Source organism: Arvicanthis niloticus, chromosome 4, assembly GCF_011762505.2.
Source record: "Arvicanthis niloticus isolate mArvNil1 chromosome 4, mArvNil1.pat.X, whole genome shotgun sequence".
NCBI lineage: Eukaryota > Metazoa > Chordata > Mammalia > Rodentia > Muridae > Arvicanthis > Arvicanthis niloticus.
This window is the reverse complement of record NC_047661.1, coordinates 82,028,683-82,044,377: the sequence shown is the minus strand read 5'-3', so window position 1 is coordinate 82,044,377 and position 15,695 is coordinate 82,028,683. Positions and strand designations below refer to the sequence as shown.

General features: G+C 40.3%; 1 pseudogene; it reads left to right on the top strand.

The window, feature by feature from the left end:
• Positions 1–8,191: 8,191 nt before the first annotated feature.
• On the top strand, positions 8,192–8,546 carry LOC117707764 (small nuclear ribonucleoprotein G pseudogene; annotated as a pseudogene).
• Positions 8,547–15,695: the final 7,149 nt, after the last annotated feature.

The window sequence follows — 15,695 nt, the reverse complement described above, 5'->3', positions numbered from 1 at the left end:
ATAGAACAAATTTAACTTTTAATAAATTGGAAAATTGAGTTGGATAAGTTTATTTGCTTACACACACACACACACACACACACACACACACACTCGTATATATATACACACACACACATATATGTTGCCAGGATGCACCCATAAATTGTCCTCTGTCCCCAAACCCCTACTAATTAAAAAATGCTAAAAGATAAGATGAGTGTCATTGGTCAGCAGATGGAGGTCCTTGCACACAAGCTGACTGCCAGAGCTCGACTCCTGGATCCCACAAGTTGTTATGGAAGAACTGTGCTCAGGAGTTGTCTTCTGACCTCCACAGGGACAGCCGAGGTAACTAACACTTGTTCTCTGTCTCTTTCTCCCCCTCCTTCTCCCTCCCCTCTTTTTCCTCCTCTTACCCCTCCCCTCTTCCTCTCTAAATAAACAATTAAATAGCCTTTAAACCAGTGAGTAGTCTCTGTATATGTGGGCTGCACTGGCAGGGTTATGACATCAGCTTTGCTATTCCCAAGTGGCCCATCAGGGGCTGTGTAGATGAATTGTTTCCGAAAGGCTTCAGGATTGTCAGCATTCTTTTTCTTTTTGTTTTGTTTTGTTTGTTTTCTGAGACAGGGTTTCTCTGTGTAGCCCTGGCTGTCCTGGAACTCACTCTGTAGACCAGGCTGACCTCGAACTCAGAAGTCAGCCTGCCTCTGCCTCCCAAGTGCTGGGATTAAAGGCGTGCGCCACCACTGCCCGGCAATTGTCAGCATTCTTAGTAAAGGTTAAGGAACGGCAAGTGACTCGCATACAATGCCAGTATTTTGGGTATCATTAGACTGGTTTTTTTTTTCCCCTTTAAAAAGTAAAAGAGGAATTTTTCTGGTCAATTTGACTTAATGTATCATCTTTATTAAGTAGAATAAAAACAGGGCTGTCAAGAAGACTCAGAGGGTAAAGGCTCTTGCTTCTGAGCCTGACAAACTGAATTCAATCCCGAGACCAATGTGATTGGAGAGAGCTTGGGTCTGCAAGCTGTCCTCTAACTTCAACATGCACTTTGTGGCATGTGCGTTCATGTGACAAATTAATACAATTAAAAACAGAAAAGTAGTGTCAAAGCTTAAATTAAGTATATCCACCCAATGTACCTAAGCACCTTTATATTTTTGTTTTTTATTTTAAATGTTATGTGAGTGAGTGTTTCAGTTGCATGCATGGAAGTGCATCTTGTGCATGCAGCGCAGTCAGAGCAAAGCCGGAAGAGTGCATCAGATCCCCCTTAGAATTGAGTTACTGACAGCTGTGAGCTGCTTTATGGTGCTAGGAACTGAATCTGAGTCCTCTGCAACAGCAGCTAGTGGTTTTAATTGTTGAGGCTTTTTTGTTTGTTTTTCAAGACAGGGTTTCTCTGTGTATGTAGCCCTGAATGTTCTGGAACTCACTTGGCAGACGATTGTAGCCTCAAAGTCAGATATCTACCTGCCTCTGTTTCCAGAATGTTAGGGTTAAAGGCATACACTACCACCACTACCTGACTGTTGAGGCATCTTTTCATCTCCCAAAGTATCTTACCACCACCACCACCACCACCACCACCACCACCACCACCACCACCACCACCACCACCACAGCAATACTGGATATTCATTGACTGCTCTCTGTGCTTTAGGCATGTGTAAACAGCTACAGGCATTACTTAGTCATCACAGAGTTTTATCAAATGAACACCAATAGCCAGACATGGTGGTGGACATCTTTGATTTCAGCACTCAGTAGGCAAAGGCAGGCAGATCTCTGTGAGTTCGAGGCCAGCTTAATTTACAAAGTGAGTCCAAGACAACTGTGGCTACATAGAGAAACCCTGTCTTGAAAAACAAACAAAAACAAGAAAAAACAAAAGGAAAAGAAGCATAGATTATATTTGAAAACTCTTTAAATTTTTAAAAATTTAATAATGGTAAGTTTTTTCATAACAAATAACTAATTTTTATTCTTTCTATTTCTATGTGTTGGGAATTGAACCTAGAACCACACAGGTTCTAGGCACATGCTCCATCACTCAGCTAACATTTAAAAGAGAGAAGAAGCCAGACATGGTAGAATATGTCATGTCTGTTGTTGGGAATTAAGTATGTGGGAGGCCGAGGTAGCAGGAGCACGTGCTCATGGCCAGTCTGGGTCACGTATGATTCAGAGGCTGGTCTAGACTTTATCAAGACCTCAGCTCAAAAAAGCAAGAAGAGATTGAAAGAGATTTAAATTGTACATTCAGATTTTTTTTTTTTTAAAAAAAGATAGGATCTCACTGTGTAGCCTTGTCTGTCCTGGTCACTGTGAGATCAGACCTCATAGTCACAGGGATCCACCTACCTGTGCCTTCTAAGTGCTGAGATAAAAGGTGCACTCCACCGTGGGCGGCTATTCAGATATCTGTAAAGACTGCATAATAAAAAAATCTGTTGATATGCCATTTTATCAATAATATTCTTTCCTCCACCCAGCCTCTTCTTGAGGCACAGTCTTTCCATTTACTCCAGGCTGGGATTATAGGCATGCTACCATGCCTGCTTTATTTATTGTTACTGTGGTGCTGGAGATGGAGCCAAGGGCTTGCACATACTAGACAAAAATTCAACCATAGAGTTAACCCCTGGACCTACTCATGTTTATTAGCTCAGTTTAATTTTAGTTTTACAATACTAAATATTTAAATAATTGTTCTGCACATTTGATGAAAACTTGTAAGTCATACTATTTCCTTTAGCTTTACTGTTACTTTGTATAGTATTTTAAATTCGAGTACCCATTAAGAACAGGTATGGTGGCTCATCTTTGTAATCCCAACCCTTGGGAGATGGAGGCAGGAGGATCAGAAGTCAAAATGAACATGAGCTGCAGAGTGAGTTTTAGGAGAGCTTCGGCTACTGAAGTGTAGCATGTGTTAGACACCAACAATCGCCGCCACCGCCACCGCCACTTCCACCACCACCGCCACCACCACTGCCACCACTGCCAGCCCACCATCTCCATAATAACAACAACAGATCATCGGCAAATGGGACTTGAAGGAAACATGAGTTCATTTTAGGGTTGAATCTCTAAGTGTTCAGTGGCCTTAAGTACATTCCTCAGTTTGGCCTTCTATCTGTGGACTTACATTTTTGCTCACTCCTTTTATTTATTTCTGATTTTTCTCCCTAGTGAACAGTTGCATGTTCTAGTAGATAAGGAAATTAGAATTTAGATTTACTTTATATTTAGATTCTAATCTTACATTGATGCCACAATGCCATTTAGCATTGAATGGGACAAATAATCGAATAATTCTTATATATTATAAATTAATTTCCATTACTATTGATTATGTAATCTTTAAATACTGAAGGTTCTCTGTCTGTCTGTCTGTCTGTCTGTCTGTCTGTATGTATGTATGTTTGTGTGCCCATATGTATGCATAAGTGTTCATGTGGAGGTCAGAGATCAGCATCAGTGTCTTCTATTGTTCTTTACCTTCTGAAGAGGTTTCTTTGTAGGGGTGATGGGATTAAAGGCGTGTGCCACCACTGCCTGGCTCTGAAGAGGTTTCTTGATGACACAGGAACTATTCTTCTCAGAAACATTGCAGGGATAATGGAAGGACCTTTTCACAGTGCCCAGGGTTGGTACCAGCTTGGAGATTATGTTCACTGTTCCCTTAAAATAATCTGTTCTTTAGTGAATCTTGGCTTTCTAAGTTCTTCAAATATATTTTTCATCTCTTTCTTTTGAAATGACTTTCCTTTGAAATATTGAGGAGGCTGTTCCCCTCCTTCCCCAACATAGCTCTGGCTGTCCTGGAACTTGCTGTGTAGACTAGGCCTCAAACTCACAGAGATCCTCCTGCCTCTGCCTCCTGAAAGCTAAGATGCAGTATATGTGCTACCATGCCCAGCAAATGTTTTCTTATGCCTTATAGTTTCATAAAGTAATACATTTTTTTCTGCTTGCTAACCTGATACATTCTTTTATTTCTGATTGATCCTTTAAGATCCAACTCAAATATGTCTCATGTTTTTGGGTCTCAATTTAAGCATCTTTTATCAGGGACAATTTCTGTACTCTCTCTATGATAATCTTGTCAACTTGACAAAATCTAGAAAAATCTGGAAAGAGAGTCCCAAGGAGGGTGGTCTAGATCAAGTTGGCCCACAGACTTGTCTGTGAGGAATTCTCTTTGTTTATATTAATTGGGGTGGGAAGAATCACCCACAGTGGGCAGCATCATTCTCTAGCCAGGAACTGTTAAACTGTGGAAAAAGTAGGGGCTGGAAAGATGACTCAGAGGTTAAAAATGGCTGCTTTGTCGAGGCCCTGGGCTCTGTTTTAGCAGCAATCACAGGGTAGATCACAACAACCATCTGTACCTCCAGTTCAGGGGACCCGGTGCCCTCTTTTGGTCTCTGTGGGCACAGGGCACACAAGTGGTATACAGACATACAGACACTCATGCAGGGAAAATACATATGCACACAAAATTTTAAATTTTTAAAAAGAGTGGAGAAAACAGAGAATCAGAAACCAGTGAGTGTGTGTTTCTTTATTGTCTCTGCTCTCGGCTGTGGATGTGCCTGGCTGCATCCAAGTTCCTGCTGCTTTGACTTTCCTGTTGTGATGGACTATGGTCCACAGTGTAGCTGAGATAAACCCTCTCTCCTGTCACAAGCCTGGTCTGCAGAGTGAGTTTTAGGACAGCCAGGGGTATACAAAGAAATTCTGCCTTAACCCTGCACCCCCAAATTAAAAAAGAAAGAAAAGTAGGGATCATTTTCTCTGGGCCTTCTAAGCAAATATCTTTAGCTTGAATTTGAATGCTCCTTAATTTGATTCTGGAGGTGAGTCTACTTTGGAGGCAATTCTTGTGACTCATTATGTGTGGTAGAGATTGCTTAACATCTTGAGTTGTGTCAACAGGTAGAAAGAACTATGGGAGAAAAGCCAGCTACCATTGGTTTGGAGAATCACTCACTTCAAGGGTATGTATTGCTTATATAGTGGCTACAATAACTGGAAAATAAAGTTTACAACAAAAAATTTATGAGACCCAAAGGAACATTCAAAATTGTGTTGTAGATCTGGTCCAGCAAGGGCTTCCCAACCAGCTTTCCCATGCTCAGACAGTGTTCAAGCACACATACACTACTCATTCCATGTTGTATTTGCAGTTGCAGTTGGAACTACAGTCTGCGCAATCACCACAGGACAGGGCTGGGGTGGTGCTGATGTCTGATCAGTTGAAGTTAAGTCATAGGCCTGCATTTTAGCTAGGAGGGAGAACAGTTAACATTCTATAGTGAAAGTAGGGCATACTGTATAAGAATAATATGTGGGGAGATTTTATGAAAATAGCCAAGAGTTCAGATACTAAGTAGCCAAAAAGAATAATGTCAATTATAAATGTTTGTTGTGGGAAATACAAATGACTTCTTCTTTTGCTCTGTCCCTATGTACCTCTGTTTATCTAGTGATTACCACTCCGCCCTGTGTAGTAATATATGTGCAAATGTCTTCCTTTTCACTCCGAAAGGAATTATGTTTTATTTATGTTTGCATTCCTTTAGTAACCAATTAACTTCTTCCTTTATTGTAAAATGGGAAGGGGTTTGGAATAGGCATTAATATGGGTTGTTGAGAATCTGCTGTCCAGAAATTCTATGAATAGCCGCAAGTTCTACTGAGTTACATCTTTCATAGGGGCTTTTTATTTTAAATATTATGATCTGAAAATTCTTTAATTTAGTGTTCATATTCAATATGTAACAAAGGACTTCCTGATATTCATAATTCTTTTATCTTGAATTCTGAAGATTAACTAGCTGTTGTGGCTTTTCTAAGTCAGCTCCCTGCTGCATTTTCATTTCCACAGTCACAGGGAATAGATTTATGTTAATTGACCCTAAAACAACTATTTAGGCTGCCTCATTCTTCTACTGCCTTTACTTTTTATCATATGCTTTCCTATTAGACTGAAGAAAACGGATTTTTTTTAACTTGAATTTTTAGTGTTTAGCTTCAGGTTGATAAAAACACTTAAATGTGTGTACCATGTGAAAAATGAGGTTGCTAAAGGTTAATGCGTTAATGCTTTTAATAACTGTCAGCAGCGTGCCTGCATCTTGTCAGCATGCTGCACACTCACTGTGAAGAGCCAGAAGAGCTCCTACGAGAGGATTCGTTGACCTCCTTAAAAAAAGGAACAGTAAAGACAATCATTCTCCTCCCTAGATAAATTATGCCCATTCAGACTCCAGCATTAGCATAAATAAAAGTACCAGGTAGTTATAAATACTGTATCCAAAATGTGAATACTTTCCCCCTTGCATTCGGAGCCTAATCTGATCCATCCTTGCCCATCACACAAAGCCAACTGTCGGTGCTCCCAGAGGAAAGCTCCTAGCTCTGCAGAGACACAAAGGAAAGAGGGAGCTGCCAGAACCACGTGCCTTCTGCAGCATTATGCCAAACACAGGCTTGACTGGCAAGTGCAATGACATGTCAGCGTTTAATGGCGTTCCACAAAAGATACAAAGTATTGGCAGTCTAAAAGCAAAGGTGGGATTTCTAAGCAAAATGGCCCAAATTCTCTTTGACACCGTTTGGTTCAGCTCCTTAGTTCACACACAGTTTAGTTGGCCATTTCAACCAGTGGAAAAAAATTTTTTTGAAAGGTGAGTTCTTTTAATACATGCTCTTATATTTTTCCTTTTTTTTTTTTTTTTTTTGGTATGTTTTGCCTGCATGTATTAGTGTGCACCATGTGCATGCTGGGTACCTGTGGAGGTCAGAAGGGAGTGCTGGATCCCCTGGAACTGGAGTCACAGATGATTGTCAGTTGCCTTGTGGATACTGGGAAGTGAACCCTAGTACTCTGCAAGAGCAGCCAGTGTTCTTAACGCTGACCCATTACTTCAGCCCTGATAAGAGCTCACACACTTTTGACTGTGTTATGAAAAAGGTATCTGGGAGTATTTATTTTCTTAATTCTCTAGATGAAAAAATTATATTGTTAGATTAGAAAAATTACTGTCCTTGAAATTGAGATAATGAAATTTAGTTTCTCCATAGTGACTTTTTAAAAACTTTTTTTAAAAAATAAAGGCTGTAGTAATGGCTCTAAGATCAAGAGCATCAATTGCTCATATAGAGGACCCTGGCTCAGTTTCTCAGGACTAACATGGTGGCTCACAACCACCTATATAACTACAGTTCCTGGGGACCTGATGCCTTCTAACTTGTATAGTCAATAGGCAGATATGTGGTATACAACATACACACAGGCAAAAAGTTTATACACACAACAAAAAACTCCAAAACTCTTTTGTGTAAAGGCATGCATCCACATGCGCACACGTGTGTGTGTGTGTGTGTGTGTGTGTGTGTGTGTGTGTGTGTGTGTGTGGTGTGTAGGCCAGAGGTAGTTGTTAGGGTGTCTTGTAACACTGTCCACTTTCACTTTGTTGATTATTACTGTGTGTGTACAGTGTGTGTTGTGAGGACCATGGCATCATGCATGTGAGGAGGACTGAGGACAGCTTTGTGGAGTCTGTTCTTTCTTCCATCTTTATCTAGGCTTAGGGAACACAAACCAGGCCATGAGACTTGCATGATAAAGCATTGTACTCACCGAGCTTCCTGCCTGCTCCCACCTCCGCTTCATTATTTGGCTCAACGTCTTGTAATGGCTTTTATTGGCCCTGGAGCTCATGGATTGGCTAAACTGTCTGGCGCAAGAGCTCTGGGGACCTGCCTGTTTCCCTTATAGGTACCATCATGCTGGCTTCATTGACTACTGGGGATCTGAGTTCAGGTTATAGTCCCAGCCTTCATAATGATTTTACTGATAGATTTGGAATGTATATGTAAAAGACCACTAGAGCAATTTCATTAAAATGTCATCTAGCCAGGCGGTGGTGGCGCACGCCTTTAATCCCAGCACTTGGGAGGCAGAGGCAGACGGATTTCTGAGTTTGAGGCCAGCCTGGTCTACAGAGTGAGTTCCAGGACAGCCAGGGCTACACACAGAGAAACCCTGTCTTGACCCCCCCCCATGTCATCTAGTTTTAATTAGAACCCATAATTTTTTGAATCAATTTAAAAATTCAGACAGTCATCAGCGCCAAACCTGCCTTGCGCGCGTTTCTGAGGCCCGCTCACTCCTTCACTGTCATGCTGAGCCCGCTAAGGAGTCGCCATGAGCAAAGCCCACCCTCCGGAACTGAAGAAGTTTATGGACAAGAAGTTATCGTTGAAGTTAAACGGTGGCAGGCATGTCCAAGGAACACTGCGGGGCTTTGATCCCTTTATGAATCTTGTGACTGATGAGTGTGTGGAGATGGCAACAAGTGGGCGGCAGAACAACATTGGCTTGGTGGTCATCCGAGCAAACAGCGTCATGTCATCGTGTTAGAAGCCTTGGAAAGAGTCTAACCAGTGTTCAGCAGTGTGTCTACATCCCTCCCCAAGGACCTGTTTGATTGTGATGTAGAGTTAGGTCATGTACATTTTCATACAAAACTTTTTGCTAAATAAACTTTTGTGTTACTAAAAAAAAAAAAGAAAAGAAAAAAGAAAGAAAGAAAAAAGAAAAAAAATTCAGACAGCTGTTGGGGGCGGGATGCAGCCTGATGACAGAGTACTTGCTTAGCATCTTTGAGGCCCTGGGTTGGATCTGTAGTACTACAAAAGCCACCCCTCGCCCACAACAACAGCAATGTACCCCTTAACATAAACTTAACAAAGTAAGTTGTTTTTTTTGTTTTTTCCCTTGTCAACTTGACACAAGCTAGAGTCATCTGGGAACAGGGAAGCTCAACTGAGAAAATACCTCCATCAGATTGGACTGTAGGCAGGTAAATGGGGGCAGCTTTTTGTCTGATGAGTGATGTGGGAAGGTCCAGCCACACTGAGGAGTGTCAACCCTGGGCAGGAGGTTCTGGGTTACAAAAAAAAAAAAAAAGCAAGCCAGTAAGCAGTACTCTTCCATGGTCTCTGCTTCAGTTCCTGCCTCCTGGTTCCTGTTCTTTTTCAGTCCCTGACTTGGCTTTTCTCAGTGTGGACTGGGATATGTAAGCCCTTCCTTCCCCCGGTTGCATTTGGTTAAGCACATTTGGACTAATTAGTTATCAACAGGTAGAACAGGTAGAAATGGCCTTGACATTTGCTGTAGATTATTCTGTTTGTTTTTTTGTTGTTGTTGTGGGTTTTTTTTTTTTTTTTTTTTTTTTTTTTTTTTTTTTTTGAGACAGGGTTTCCCTGTATAGCCTTGACTATCCTGGAACTCAGGCTGTAGACCAGGCTGGCCTCGAACTCAGAAATCCACCTGCCTCTGCCTCCCAAGTGCTGGGATTAAAGGTGTGTGCCACCACTGCCCGGCCGCTATAGATTATTCTGAAAAGTCTGTATTATATTAATGTGGTAGAAACAGCATGAAAATCAAGAGGCAGAGGCTAGTGAGACGGCCCAGCAGGGAGCAGTGGTTCTCATGCAAACTGAGTATCAGTTTGATTCCCGCATCTCATAATGAAAGGGGAAAATGGTTCCCCAAAGTTATCATCTGACTCAGAGGCTTGTGCTGTGGCAGGCACACACTCATACTCAAATGAGAATAATAAGTAAAATTAAAAATTAAAGAAGAGAAAAAATATTTCAGAAGACATGTTTTGGTTTCAACAAGTATCTACTGAATATTGTTTATACATACATTGCTGTAGTAAGTGCCAGGGAAATAAAGACGGTGTCTCTCTTATAAAATATATGTAATTGATTACTTTAGGCAAATGTAAATGAAGACAGTTGCATCCCAGTGAGATTAAAGCATTGGTAGAGACATAAACGAACCGTCAAATGCTAGTGTTCAGCTGTGCTCCTATAAAACTAGAGTAAATAGACCTTGAGTTCCAAATGGAAGGTCTGGGGCAGGAACTCCTTAACTGAGTGTTGCTTCCTGGGTGCTGGAGGCGGTTCAGCTGTAGCCGAGCATTCTTCCTCATCTACAGCACTGAGCTCACCTCGAGGCAGGCCTTGTCGGCAGTGGGAGCTCAGTCATGAAGAAGGTATAGAGACCAAGAGACTGATGAAAGAATAATGAAAGAAAAAGCATGGATTTGATCTCCTACCATATTGGAGCTTATCTCTTTCTTCTTTTTAAAAAAGAACATTTATTCATATGTGTGCATGCGCCGGGCGGTGGTGGCGCACGCCTTTAATCCCAGCACTTGGGAGGCAGAGGCAGGTGGATTTCTGAGTTCGAGGCCAGCCTGGTCTACAGAGTGAGTTCCAGGACAGCCAGGGCTACACAGAGAAACTCTGTCTCGAAAAACAAAAAACAACACAAAACAAAAAAATGAGTCATCTGTGTGCATGCATCTGCACAGCATGGTGTGTGTTGTCTCAGAGGACAGAGAACTTGCAAGAATTGGTTCTCTCTTCCACTGTGGAGATTATGGGGATCAAACTCAGGGCATCAGACTTGGCAGCAAGTGCCTTTTACCTGTTGAGTCGTCTCCTGACTTTTCTTACTCTCTAGTTACAGATTGGTCCCTTTAGCCAGTCAAGTGCATTAATGAACTGAAAAAAGTGGTTCAGTGGTCACGCTCACCTGGTATCAGTCCTGACAGCCGTATGTGCTTGTATCTCCTTATTATTTTGAGCTGCATTGCAATATTTTCCTTTATCTGAAAAAATTAATGTCCTTAACTTTACAAAATATTAAACTTTAGGGAGAAATTATCACAGTAACGAAGCATCATGTCTTCTTACTAATTACTTAAACTTCCGTAGCATTCTCATTGAATCTGAGCAAATAAAAGTTTATAATTGGAAATTTAGTTTTGTTTTCCAGTATGTAAGCTATAATTTTGCTGTATCATCTCATGAGAAATACGTCTTTCTGTTTTCGTTTATTCTAGAAATACATCTTAGACTAAGAAATATGCCTTTTCTGCTTCCTGTCACTTGGATTAGAGAATAGCTAGATAGAAAACAAGATCTGCAGTGTGGCTTGATTAAGTAGGGTATCCCATTTACACATGTAGATACGTAGCTGGGAACTCAGCATTTCACATACTGGATAAAACACTTCCGTTAAATTACTATCCTTGTATGAAAGACTTCAGATAGACTGCTGGACAGCTATGCCAAAGGACACATTGCAGGTCTCCAGAGAACAACAACAAAATAACTAAAACACTCGTGTAATTAGTAGAAGTGGCTTCTAACAGGCTCTTGCTTGTCTAAATCTTGTTCTTTGTTTAAATTCTGTGTGACAAGCTTTTTATTAATGATTGGTGGTTTCTGTTTCATTAATGTGGTTGATAATAGTTAATTACCAAAGTGGAGTAAACAGTTCAGAGCCAGATTAAGACTGAAAAGCCAATTATATAGAAATGATCCAGCTGCATTTGATATAGTTTCCTTTTGCTATTAAAAACCTCAAATATGTTTTAAAACACTTTAGAAAAAAACCCAACTACATCACTTATCTTTAACTCTGGTTTGCACTGTTTTATTTAGGATTGGAAGATGCATCTAGTTTAGTTTTTACTTTTATTTTTTCTAAAGATTTATTTATTTTATGTATATGAGTACACTGTCACTGTCTCCAGACACATCAGAAGAGAGCATCAGATCTCATTACAGATGGTTGTGAGCCATCATGTGGTTGCTGGGACTTGAACTTGGGACCTCTGGAAGAGCAGCCAGTGCTCTTTACCACTGAGCCATCTCTCCAGCCCTAGTTTTATTTTTAAATTCAATGAAACAGCTTCAAAACAAAATAGAATTCACTTGAGCAGAACAAAAGGTGGACCAGTACTGTTAGAGATGTCCTTTCTGGTAGCTTAATATTAACTGTCTACAAAGTCTGGCTCATAAAAAATTCAACTAAAATTCATAAAATATAGAATTAACTATTTTAAAATGTCTTTAGTTTTATTATGTATAATGAGAGTTTGCCTCATCTCTGAGAGATTTGCCTGTTTTTATGTTCTTGCATGTGTGTGCCTGGAGCCTATGGAGGTCAGAAGAAGGCATCAGATTCACTGGAACTAGAGTTACAAATGGTTTTGAGCTTCCATGTAGGTGCTGGGAATCGAAAGTGGGTTGTCTAGAGGAGCAGCTGCCATTCTTAGCTGTTGAGTCATCTCTTCAATCTCAAAATTAATGATTTTTAAAGTGAAGAATTCACTGGAAACCAGCACATTTATAACATTGTATAATTGCCACTTCTATCTAGTTCTCAAACACATTTATCACCCCCAAAGGAAAGCCCATACCCACTGAGCTGTTTTTCCCCAGTCTCCCCAACACCATCTCTTGGTAATCTTAAGGTAGATTTCCTGATTCTGGATATTTTGTAGAAACAGAATAATAAGACATGACTTATGACCTTTTGTGGCTAGGTTCTTTCACTCAACGTAGTATTTTTTGAGGGTTTTTCTTACTGTGTCAAGTGAAGTACTTCATTTATCTTTATGACTGAGTAATATTCCATCAAATATACATACTATAATTTGTTTACTCTTTTTTTTTTTTTTTTTTTTTTTTTTTTTTTTTTTTTTTTTGGTTTTTCGAGACAGGGTTTCTCTGTATAGCCCTGGCTATCCTGGAACTCACTCTGTAGACCAGGCTGGCCTCGAACTCAGAAATCTGCCTGCCTCTGCCTCCTAAGTGCTGGGATTAAAGGTGTGCGCCACCACCGCCCGGCTCATTTGTTTTTTGATGGACATTTGCATGGTTCCATCTTTTGAATAGTGTTGTTAAGAACATGTAGTATCTGTTTTTAAATATGTTTGGTTGAATTATAAACACAAAGAATGGAACTTCTTGGCCATATAGAGATTGCATGTTTAGTTGTTTGAGATGCCACCAAACTGCTGTCACCTTACACTCCTACCAGCAATATTGAGCCTTCCAATTTCTCTATGTGTTCTCCACACTTTGTTTTTCCTTTATGTACATCCTACTGGGTATAAAGCAGTACTTCATTATAGTTTTGATCTACATTTCTGTAGTTGTTAACAGTATTGAGCAGATGTGTGTATTTTTCCCATTTGTCTATTTTTAGAGATACCTACTGAAGTTCTGTAAGAATTTTATATAAATTTATATAAATTTTATATAATTTTATATAAATTAGATTGTCTTGGAGCTGGGGAGATTAGCAGTTGAGAGTGCTTGCCACTCTTGAAGAGGAACCAGGTTTGATACTTAGCAGCCACACCAGGTAGCTCCCAGCTGCTCTAATTCCAGCTCTAGAGGACTTGATGCTCTCTTCTAGCTTCTTCTGGTCCTGCAGCCATGTGACTCTCATACACACAGATAAAAATACATAACAGTTTAAAATAGAAATTAGATAGGCTTTGTTGATGAGTTGTAAGAGTTCTTTAATATTCTGAATATTGTTGTTTGCAAATATTTTTTCTCAGTGCTTACTGTGATGGCTTTTCCCAGTTGTCAACTTGACGACATCTGGAATGACCTACAATCCACACTGGTGATCCAGATCTTGTGGCAGGAAGACAACATGCCTTTGATCTGAATCTTGAGGCTGAGAGACACAGCCTTTTGATTTGAGTTGAGATGACACATGCCTTTAATTCAGATCTTGAGACACACCTTTAATCTGGGCCATACTTTTTGTTGAAAGCCAGAAGGAAGGGGTTTGTTTATTCTTTGATTGCTTGCTTTCACTTTGCCGGCACATCCATTCCTTCACTGGCATTGGATCCTAATTCTTTGAGATTCCAGTTTATGCAGAAGACCAGCTAAGACACCCAGCCTTGTGAGACTGACAACTACTAGATTCTTGGACTTTTCATTCACAACTAGCCATTGTTGAATTACTTGGACTACAGCCTGTAAGTCATTTCAATAAATTTCACATATATTTACACACACACACACACACATATACATAAACACACACATACATATATACATAAACACATACACACACATTTGGAACTAAGTTCTCTGACTCTAGAGAGCCCTGACTAATATGAATTTTGGTACCAGAAGTGGTTCTAGAGGAACAGAAGTATAAAGTTGAATTTGGAATAGGCTTTATAATTCACCAGCACCTTGTAATTCACTAGCACCTTTAGCCACTGAAACCTCTCCAGTCACTCTCTCTCCTGGGAGCTCGGAAAATATTGAAGGTTCATGGTGGAAACTATATCTCAAACTTAAAGAGGCAAATGCCTTTGATTATCTTAATTCATCAACTGTGAGTGGCAATGGATTTGGTGACCCTGTATAGGAAACTTGACAGTTTGGGGGAAAATAAGGAAAATGGTGCTGTTGATTGGTTGTTTTTAGCATCTCTGGATAAAGTGATAAAGGATAGGGATGAGAAGTGTGATAAAATTAACCAACTTCAGATTATGATGAAGGACAACAGTGGACTTAGTGATGATACACATAAACAGTCTAAAGGTTTCTAAGTGTGCCCTTGAAGAGAATCTCTCCACCAGCCATAGAGCTTGAGTTATGGAAAATCAAACTGAAGACCTCATTACAAAGTTGACTGAATTACATCAAGTACTCAAGTCTCAGTCTCAGAGGATGTCAGCAGTTAAAGTTAAGGGCATTAATTGGTAAAGAATGGGATCCTATAACTCGGGATAGGGCTGTGTGGGAGACCCTATTGAAACAGAGAACATTTAACCTTCATATTCTCAAGGATTTATCTGACCTGAGGCAGCAGTACCCTCAGCCCCACCCCTTGAAATATTGTCCCTTTCCACCTTTCATTGAGGAAATTAACCCTTCAGTGTCTGCTAAACTAGTAGTGACTTTCTCTGAAGAAAATGCCAGGCAAGACAATACTGATGTTCCTCAAGGCCCACCAATAGTTGCCTCTAGACCTAGAACCTGAATGAAGGCAAAGAAGGCCCTTAGAGGGGAGGTAGAAAGTATGATCCATGAGGAAGTGTGCCACACTATTGAGGAGATTACTGAGTTTGCTAATTCATTCAAGCAGAAGTCTGGGGAATATGTGTGGGAATGGATTTAAGGGTGTGGGATAGTGGTGGAAGGAACACAAAACTAGCTCAGGCTAAGTTTATTGATATGGGTCCTCTGAGTGGAGATTCTAAGTTTAATATGAAAGCTCGCACAGTTTAAAAAGGTGTCAATAGTTGAATGTTTGGCTGAAGCGTTTTTCAAAAGATGGACTACTGAAAAGGCTCAGGGAAGTTGTAATGCTAGAGTGGGTAAAACCTAATCCTCCACAATGGGTGGGACCATGAGACATGTCCTTCACAAATCCTACAGGAAGCAAAGTGGTGAGAAGGGCACCAGAACACTGGAAGCTTTGTGCCACCTCTTTCCTTGTCCCAGACCTTAGGGTCAGAAATACTGCTGTTTTACTGGATGAATTAAATGGAATGGGGTTAAATTGGAACCAGGAGTAGCAGGGGCCAGGTGGTGGCATTGAATTTCCAGAGGCAAGGTGATTGTAGTTATAATGGGCAGCATAGACATAACTATGTTCATAATTACCTAACCTGTAATGGTCAGCACAGATGAGGTGATTTTTATAATGGCATGACTTGTATGGACTGTTGATACTGGCTAATCAATCATGTTTCTTCCAAGCAGGAAATAGATAAGAAGCCTATTGCATTTCTACTTGATCTCTATAAGCAGAAAATTTTTCAAAAAAAAAAAAAAAAAAA